Source organism: Aplidium turbinatum, chromosome 6 (genome assembly GCF_918807975.1).
Source record: "Aplidium turbinatum chromosome 6, kaAplTurb1.1, whole genome shotgun sequence".
Lineage (NCBI taxonomy): Eukaryota > Metazoa > Chordata > Ascidiacea > Aplousobranchia > Polyclinidae > Aplidium > Aplidium turbinatum.
In genome coordinates this window covers 27,818,938-27,828,463 of record NC_137477.1, presented here as the reverse complement: position 1 = coordinate 27,828,463, position 9,526 = coordinate 27,818,938, and positions in this window count along the sequence as shown.

The following is a 9,526-nucleotide window of genomic DNA, read 5'->3' as shown; positions in this document are numbered from 1 at the left end:
ACTCAGTAGGTAGTTACATCCAAGCTTGTAGTAACTTAGTGATATATTAATTATCTGGCAAATATGCTTACTAAATCAAAAAAATTGTTATTAAATCAGATTGTTGCAGGGCACGTAATGTAACGTTCACCTAACACCAGGCCCGGATTTAGGGGGGGCAGAGGGTGCAGGTGCCCCGGGCCTCCCGGACGTGAAAAAATTTAATTTTGTGTTGTTTTTTCTTTCAGCCTTTGAAGTTTCTGCAAAATGCTGTGCAGTGCTGGATTATTGCTACTGACGTAGAGGTGGTTTTTCACGCCGTAGGCGCGAAAAATTTTTTGCACGGGGGCCCCCCATCAGCTAAATCCGGCCCTGCCTAACACCACATCCATGCAGTGTTTTCTTTCAATTTGTCAGGGCTGTATATGCTGCAATTCCCTCAAATGCCAAGGCAGTTTGAAACAAGATGCTTCATTTCTCTTCGTTAGCTTCGAAATAAAAGCGATTTTGTTATGCAGTAAATCACCGCATGGAACGATCCTAAAAGCTCTCCATAGAACCTTTAATACAATAAATTTACATTTTCCTCTGAAATTAACTGTTGAATGCGATAGATTGAATAGAGTATGCAAATTACATTCCTGTGATTATTGCACAAACAAATGCTTGGAAGCAAGCAATAGTAAACGACAGAAGTCCCAAACGTTACTTTAACTCTGTGCAACGTTTCTCAGTGATCACAAGCTCACTCAACAAAAATTTTAGTTACTTACGACCAAGCAAACATCGCAGCCTATTGACATGTTTGAATAATGAATAACTTCTCTGATGAAATATACCATTTTATTACAAGAGTGTCAAGGATTTCCTAAATGAGTCTCCTTGAAAGCCAAAATAAATCTTAGTGCTTTCTCCCGCCTTTTATAACGATAGTTCTATCAAGAGATAAGCAAACTTGTCATAAACCGCTGTTTAATCACTGGCAAACAGATTTGTTTTCGCTTCATTAAAACTTGGTATCATTGCGAAGCAGATACAAAGGGTAGCTTTACAAGGCGCCATCTTTCAACCGAAGCGGCATGCGACGAGCTTTGTCGTTCCTTTCTTCAGCACGTGACTCAGTGTCAGACTGAATCATACAACCAAATAAGATAATTGCACAGCACTATACTATAGAAACCTTTCCACAATTGTCGCTAAAATGAAACAGGGCTCGGACTAGGCGTTAGGCTATAATTCTAATTTCTTTTGGCTGTGTGGCTCATGGAAATTAAATGTATGTAGGCCTATACTCTTTTTAGTTAAACTACAATACAGTACGGTATACTCTACAATCTACTCTACATCATTCATAGTCATACATGACTGCAAAGTGTTTGATCTTAGAAACAGAGTCTAACTTTAATTATTATCTTTATCGTCAATAACTTGTTGACCGAAAAGTAAGTTGCGAAATGTTTGCATTTGCAACTAATCACTGTGCAAGAAGAAGGGATCTTTGCTCAGTTGGTTAGTGCGTAACTTCGTGAACGAATAAGCTTCAAGATTAAGCAGCGCTGGTTCGACTCTTGGGAGTGTGCGCTTGGGTTATGCACGTTAAAGGACTGCTATCCATTTTGCGGCATCTAATGGGAGGATAATTCCTCGGCAACAAGACTTCAACAATCGGAAGCCAAACTCGGTAACCGGCCCTGCGTCAGTGGTTCAAAGCCTCTACAAGTATCCGAAACTGCCAGAATTAAGCTCTCGAAGAAGCTTTGCCAGTCCAAGGATAAAGATTCATTCAATTAACAGCAATAAATAGGTTATGAATTTTATCTGGAATTTATATTATGCTGCCAAACTTTTTACTTTGGTGAAGCACACGATGACGCGATAATCTTCTTAGACGAAGCACTATATCTTCGTTGATATGTTTTGTTAAAGTAGTTATTAAGTAGATAATTGCTGCTCAATTTTTTCACGGAACTTCATGGAGCTCTTTCATGTCTGAATGCTTAATCTTTTGCAATTTAAGTCTAAAACTTTTCATTGCATGTCAGTTTCACATTTTCAATATCCAATCTTAAAAAAAATATAAATTGGTTTCTATGCAGTTACAAAATTGCAAGACAGTCAGTTGCTTACAGTAAGTTTTAACTTCAAAATGAAGCATGCTACATTTGTTAGACTTAGCGTTTGGCCAATATTACTTCCTAACATGGTTACAACAAGAATGCTCAAGTTGTGAATGATTTACTAGAGGCACAAAATAATCCAAACCAAAATTGTAAAAATCTTCAAATAACTTTTCAAGAGTCACTGTGCTTTCACTTTCACATTTGTGCTTTTCAATTTTTTCCACGTAGCTGAACGTCGCTAGTCGGCTTTGTACTGAAAGCAGTGGCGTAACCATGGAGGGGCAATTGCCCCCCCGTAAAATGCAGTTAATAAAACTTTAATCTAGGAATACAGTTTTCGATTGGAATTTCGGATCTGATTAGTGCTGTACAATAGCTCGTCACCTTTAACCAGATTCAGTTAAACACATCCGTTTTCCAAACTAGAATTAGCAAGTGCATTGCGTGGGGGTAAGCTATGACCAGGGGTATATAGTCATGGAGCCAATTACTTTCCCCTCCAAAAAAATGTATACGCAACCGACTAACAAACTTGAAAGGTATTGGAAAGCTGTAAAAAAAGTGTTAAAAAGACATCAGAGGCATTGATATCTAATTTTGTTGTCCAACGCTTTTCTTACTAGTAGCCAGGGCCGTGTGAGCACTATACTGTTTCCCCCCAAATCCACTAGTGGGTCTCTATGTTTAGTAATGGCGCTTAAAAACAAGACAAGAAAGCATTTAGGATCATAAAGTCTTTTAGTGTTGGGAAAAATTTAACTTTATCATTTTATCAAAGAGTAAACAACTCTTAAGATTTTCTAGAAAAAAATAGTTAGGCCTTTCGTCGTCAATCAAAATTTAACGTTAGCCTCAATTTTAGACCAATTTATATCGCCTTCGTTTATGACGTCACTGAAAATGCTGTCTTTTTCTTGCCACCCCTCCTATAAAACTGATCTGGTTACGCCACTGATTGAATATTAACATTTTGACTGATAAATGCTGACATGGTGTAGGATGGACAAGAAGGAGATAGAAGCTTTGCAATACTTTTTGTCAAACATCATGCACTGTTGATTTAGCAGTGCTACGGCTGTCTCCATAAAATATGTCTCCATATGTTGGCGGTGCGTCCATATAGAATTACATGAATACAATGCAATTAAGAAAAGAATAGACGAATTACACGGCAAAAATCAGCATAGACGCAGTTGTTGCCAGTCATCACCCAACTCTTCCTCTGCTGGTCATCTCTCTCGCTTTCAGGCCTTTATAGTGACTTTATCATTTGGTATCAGACTATCACTGATATTAACGTTTGAAGTAAGCATTTTTCTAACCTGGTTGTAGAAGGGATTACGATAGTTAGCCACTGTGCATAAAATGTTGATGACATAGATCAGTCCCTAATCAAGACTCTTTGAGCACAAGAGCAGGCACATATTTTGTCCGCCCCGTTAGCACAGTAGTTACGCGCCTGGCTCAAGATCACGCGGCGCAAGTTCGACTCTCGGGGTGTGCGCTTAAGCAACGCATTTCAAGGACTGCTCTCCATTCAGCGGCACCTAGTGAATGGAATAATTCCCCGGCAACAACACTTCAACAATCGGAAAACTTTACTCTGCCCACCTCGGTAACCGGCCCTGCGTCAAGAGCCTCTACAAGTATGCGAAACTACCAGGAATAACCTATCAAGGCTTTGTCAGTCCAAGGATAAAGATTCAAAACCAACCAACCATTTTACATTGCAAATAAATTATTTTACTAGATAGCCTACATTGATTAAAATGACGCTAACTTTAAGTATGAGCAAATCTATCATATACTATTATAGCGCCATTCAATTCCTATCAAGTAAGCTGTTTGTTCAACTAGCAGCTTTGATCAGGGTTGCCAACCTGTCTTCACCAAAAAAAGCCAGACCTAGTCACAAAAAAAGCCTAAAAAAAGCCAGAAGAAAATAGCTGAAAAAGCCAGTATAAAATAGCTGAAACAGCCAAGAAAAAGCCAATTAGTATTCATTAAACATACACATATAAAAATTGCACAACCAAATAGTGTTCCACCGAACTTTGACTTCAGCGACAACGCAGAAACATAGTTAATGAAAAGACAAGCAACTAGAAAATTTTCTCGTTTCGGCTTCAAAACGACATTCGGTCGGACACTACAACCAAATATAAGTTAGAAATTACTGCTCCGATTGACGCTGACTGAATTTTTTTTTTAAGAAAAACGGGAAAGATAAAATTAAGCCAAAAAAAACCAAAATTATGTTGGCTTTTTCTTAAGTTGACAAAAAATCGATGAAACATGAAAAAAAGCCAGAAAAAGCCTAATTTTTCTGGCTTTTTTTATTTAAAAAAAATAAGCCAAGGGAGTTGAAAAACAGCCAGATTCTCAAAATCTGGCTTCAAAAAAGCCAAATTGGTCACCCTGGCTTTGATCTAAAAATTAGTGAAAACAATAAAAAAACATTGGCGTATGAAGATAATGTGCTGTGGTAGATCAGGAAATTCTTTGGTGTGCCGTAGTCCAACAAACTTCAAAACCCACTGACGTAGATGTGGTCCTGAATAGAGTAGATAGGTCGATTAATCTCTCGCACTGAAAATGTATCAAAGCCATTTGACATGACAACTAGGCTTTAAAAAATAAGTTCACCTGAGTTTGTTTGTACTTCTGCCAATCATAACGCATGATAATTTTGAACCTGAGAAGAAAAGCAAAAAAGGCAACATCGACAACTTGTAAATAAAACACGTACAATATACGACAGCAAACTATGAACAAGGTTACCCCACATGAAAACAAATCTACCGACAAACCTAAAACAATAACCATCGTCATTGAAATCGAATTTACGTTTACAAGTGTAGTGACTACTGGTGATTCAGTGCAGAAGTGTAACTTGATATGTCAGTGACAATAGGGAAATCAACGCGGCAGGCCAAAGAAACAAATTCTCCAGCCATCAATACATTAATGAACAGTTTACTGGAGCATGCTAAAATTGAGTTTCATTTTTATAACATTTCAACGTCGAAAAGATGTTCTTTGGTTGGAAAGAAAAACATTACATGAGAATGTCAAATCCCAAGTGAATACCCCGCCGATAAATTGAAATGAATTCGCAGTGTTCGTATAAAATCGTTGTTCCGGTCAATTGAACAAGGTCGCCAAACAGCTTTTTAGAAAATTCGAATGAAAGAGAATATGAGGATTGTCTGTTCACTCTTTGCTTGAAAGCGTAGCCATTATTATAAAGCAAGCATCCATTATTCTGTAATGACCAACTGCCACAAGTTTCCAGCAAAACTTTCTTTGTTTTTATGTCAAAGTTGTCATTGATCACTCATTGAATGCAAGCGTAAAATGTCAATAATCATCTTTTTGCAAATTAATTATTTGATGTACATTTCGCCGCTGTGTTTCATCAAAACGAATAAGCCGAATAACTCATCCATTGTCTCAAAACGTGATAATTGTGAGCAGTAGCACTTGTTAGCAAGATAAACCTTCTTTCGTATGCAAAACCACATAATGAAACTTGAAAGGTCATTTCTTAATCATTCCACAAGTGAAGATTGCTTCAATTAATCAAACGATTGTTTTGTTTGAAGAAGCTGAAGATTTGTGTCTCATCTTTTTTGCACAAGAAGCAGTTTGTTGTTGAGAATTGACAAGTTTTTTTCAACTTGAATGTTTTCCGGAAAGTTGCGCAATCAGGGAAATGTTTTTCACCTCGACCTTGAATTATCACATCATTATGATTTTGCTGACTGTGAACAACAAATATTTAAATTGTTAAGATTTCAAACAATAATAGTTCAGAATAATCATATGCTCTTCATTCGGGGGCTGTTTGAAACAAAACTACTACGAAAACATTTCGGTTTTTTTTTTGACGCAACACTTTTTGTTGTCCGCTCACTATTTTGTCTCATGACCACACTCCCGCATAATTATGACAGATTGCTACCACCTTTTGTGTTTGTTCGTCAGTTGTTGCTTGTACGCAGGTCAGTGCAGTTTTATTGAATTTCAGTCATTTATTATTAACATTTCACGAATAATTTTGTTCTGTTTAGATGAATTAAGATATTTTCCTGAAGAGGGCAGAAAGTTTTGCCGAAAACGTTTGAAATTATGTATCTATTTCATTTCTGTATTAATTTTGAAATATGCAATTCAATGTTATTAAGTTGTTATCGATTGTCTGTCTATAAATTCATTTCGTTTTTAGTAAACACCTGAGAATCTCGCAGACAGAAAGCACCGTAAAACACAGTGCATGGCCCTGCACCATGAGATTGGCTGAAAAGCACAGGGTTGAACGTAGGCTAAATTTGCTCAACACGTTTCAAAAACGAAATTATGTTTATTTCGCCGCAAAATCTCTTCGCCTTCATTTTAGTTATAATTAAGTTTCTCAGTGAAAGATTTTGTTTCATTTCAAATCATTTCTCATAAAGTAAAATTTCGTTTCGAACACCCCAACTTTAGTCTCCTCAAGGTTAAATCTCTCACCAGAATATCACTAAAATTAGAGAGTCCAGAAAGGTTTCACAGTCGTCAGCAGAATGGTGATAAAACTTTCGCTGGCATTTGTCCAAAACTCCTGTGATTCTGTGAATCTGTGAATGCTTTGTTAACCTATCTGCTGACAAACAGACATTTGCCTTTGTCACTTCAGCGTCGTCAAATGTTGCAATAATGTAAAATAGCTTGGAGTTTTCATGGCTGCCAGAGAATAAACTTTACGCGTGAGAGATTTTCAAGTATGTTATTGGTAGGACGTTGATTGCACAAAAAAACACATTAAAACTTTGCAAAAAAAGAAGCAGATGTTTCAAGCCATCTGTCCAGGTTTTTGTTCAAAGTTCAAAAAGCGACTTTGGTTTTTGAAACTCAAGAGTTTTTGTTTGTTGTCAAAACATCAAAACACAGCAAGTCGTTTTGCCAGTTGTATTATGGTCAAGTTAGAATAAAGTAACAAGGCATCAAATTCACAAAAAAGATTGTAAACGTTGAAGCAACGTCAAGTGAGATATCTTCAATGTAAAGCACACAATTGTAATTGTTGTAGGATTTCATCGACCACCTTTCACGTTTATTTCACTAAGTTGAATATTTTTACTCCAAAAAAATGTTAAAAACACGTGTGAAGCAAATGAAGTGCTGTCAGGATATGGTTAAGAACACATCGTCATATTATTATGACACGTTTGACATTCGCTTTCATGATGCTAAAGCTCTTTATATGCTTCTTCTATGAATTTAATTTGACAACAAACCGAGGTTTATGAATTCAGTAATCTGCATAATATAATTCGAAAACACGTTGCCTGCGACCAACAGAATTATGAAGTAACACGTAGAGCTGCTGCAATCAACTTTTCTGTTAGTGGTGACTTATTTGAATAATAATGAAGTTATCTTTTATTTAAATAAACAAAGTACATGCGCCACTTTATGCTTTATTTCCCTATACAGCAATATCAAATGAATTATTCTTGCTCGAACCTCTTCAATTCTATTTTAGCAAGACATCAATTATTTTCAGTCACCCCCTTTCAAATGAAGAGAAGATATTTATTTCTGCCCCTTTTCCTCACTGCAATGTTGGTGAAGTATTTGTTGCAATTGAAATTTTCATAACACTTAACAGTGAGTTGCGTTTTTCACTCTGAGACAGAACTACGTCTCAAGACGTTTGACAATCTTAATTGTTTTGAGGCTGCGTTTAAAACTAGTCCTTACGTATTTATTTATTCGCGGCAATCACAATTTGTAAAATGAAAAACTTGAATACTATTAATATTATCTGTTTGTTCTGTAACATTACAATATTGATTTTCATTAGGCTACACGGTTTACTCCTTTTCTTCAGCTCGAAAAAAAATCTTTGCCTTACACACGCAGGGCGGATCCAGCAAGTAGCTTGAGGGGGGGTCGATTTTAACAAAATACAATTTTATGTTGTTTTTTTCATTAATTCGACCTTATAAATATACTGTGAATAAAGTTAATTGTCTGTGTATCTGTGTTTTAAGGGGGATATCCCCTCCCTGGATCCTGCTCTGCACTCACGTTTGCTTCACTGGCAATCCAGATTGGTGATTTACTTCTCTTACCAGGAAAATTGCAACTTTATCAGAAAATCAAAAAGGGTTTATGTGAAAGTAATTGATTGAAGTGTGTTGGCCTACCACCCTAACAGTTTGCAGTTGAGGTTTCTTGAAATGCGTGATCAGGTAATTATTTTGTTATTGAAGTAAACCAGAAACTATTTGCGTAACAAAAAGTTGAATCAACACCAACAGAGTGTGCATGACACTGAGACAGCTTTTTCATTGGTATCAACCCAACCAGTAAATCAATTCAATTTTACATTGGTTCAACGTCTGTAGACGTTGAATTAATGTAAAAATGAACTGATTTGCTGACTGGGAAGTTGGTAAATATTTACAAGTTTCGTTTATATAAAGCCTTAGGGGTTTTGTGTGGAAAAAAATCGTCCTCTATTAATTTTGAAACACTGAGTTGAATACAAAAAATGTAATATGTAAAATAGTTTATTAATGGACAAAAAATCAACGTGACAAAATGGTTTATTCCAAATGTCATATTCAATATTGTTGCTTTTTTGCAACTAAACTTTTTCATGAAAACTAATGCAATACCTAGAGTTCAAGTTCAATATCTAAGTTAACTTCTTTCGTTAACCCTGGTTTTGCCCTAACAAATTCGTTTGAAATAAGTCACAAAATATTTCTGAGTGTTTGAGAAAGACTGTTCACAAATTGTTATCGTTATTGTACAGGGAGATCACACTTAAACTGATCTATCAAAACCAGTTGATTTGCATCATTTTGAAGTCTAGCACTATTAAAGCGATGTCAAAAGACAGGTTTGTAAACAATCTTACTTCTGTTATCTTGATGTCAAACGTTATTAGTGACGATGTTTGTGACGTTGCTTCGACGTCAGGTGGTTGCAACAATCCTGCGTTGAAAGTGACCATTGTGTAAACCAGTGGTTCTCAACGGGGGCGGTACCGCCCCCCGGGGAGCATTTTGATTTTGCAGGGGGGCGGTATGATTATCTCGGATTAAGGGGGGCGTTTTGATTATTAGGGAGCATTCTGGTTTAACTCATCTACCGCCCAGCGTAACGGTTTCGTCAAAGTGCTCGTTTCTTCGTGGTAGCATTTCCTACCTCATAACTGGTGGAAAAGTATTTCAGCTGTGTTGTTCTGCTACATACCAAACAGAGAAACTCACTAGACATATCCAATATCCATAAGAGGTGATCTTCGAATGTTTCTCACTGGCTTTACACCGGATGTGAAGAAACTGGCACTTTCTCACCAAGCCCAAGGTTCACACAGGCTACCAGTAGGCCTATACTGTTTTCATGCTCGCCAATATATATTTGCTTTT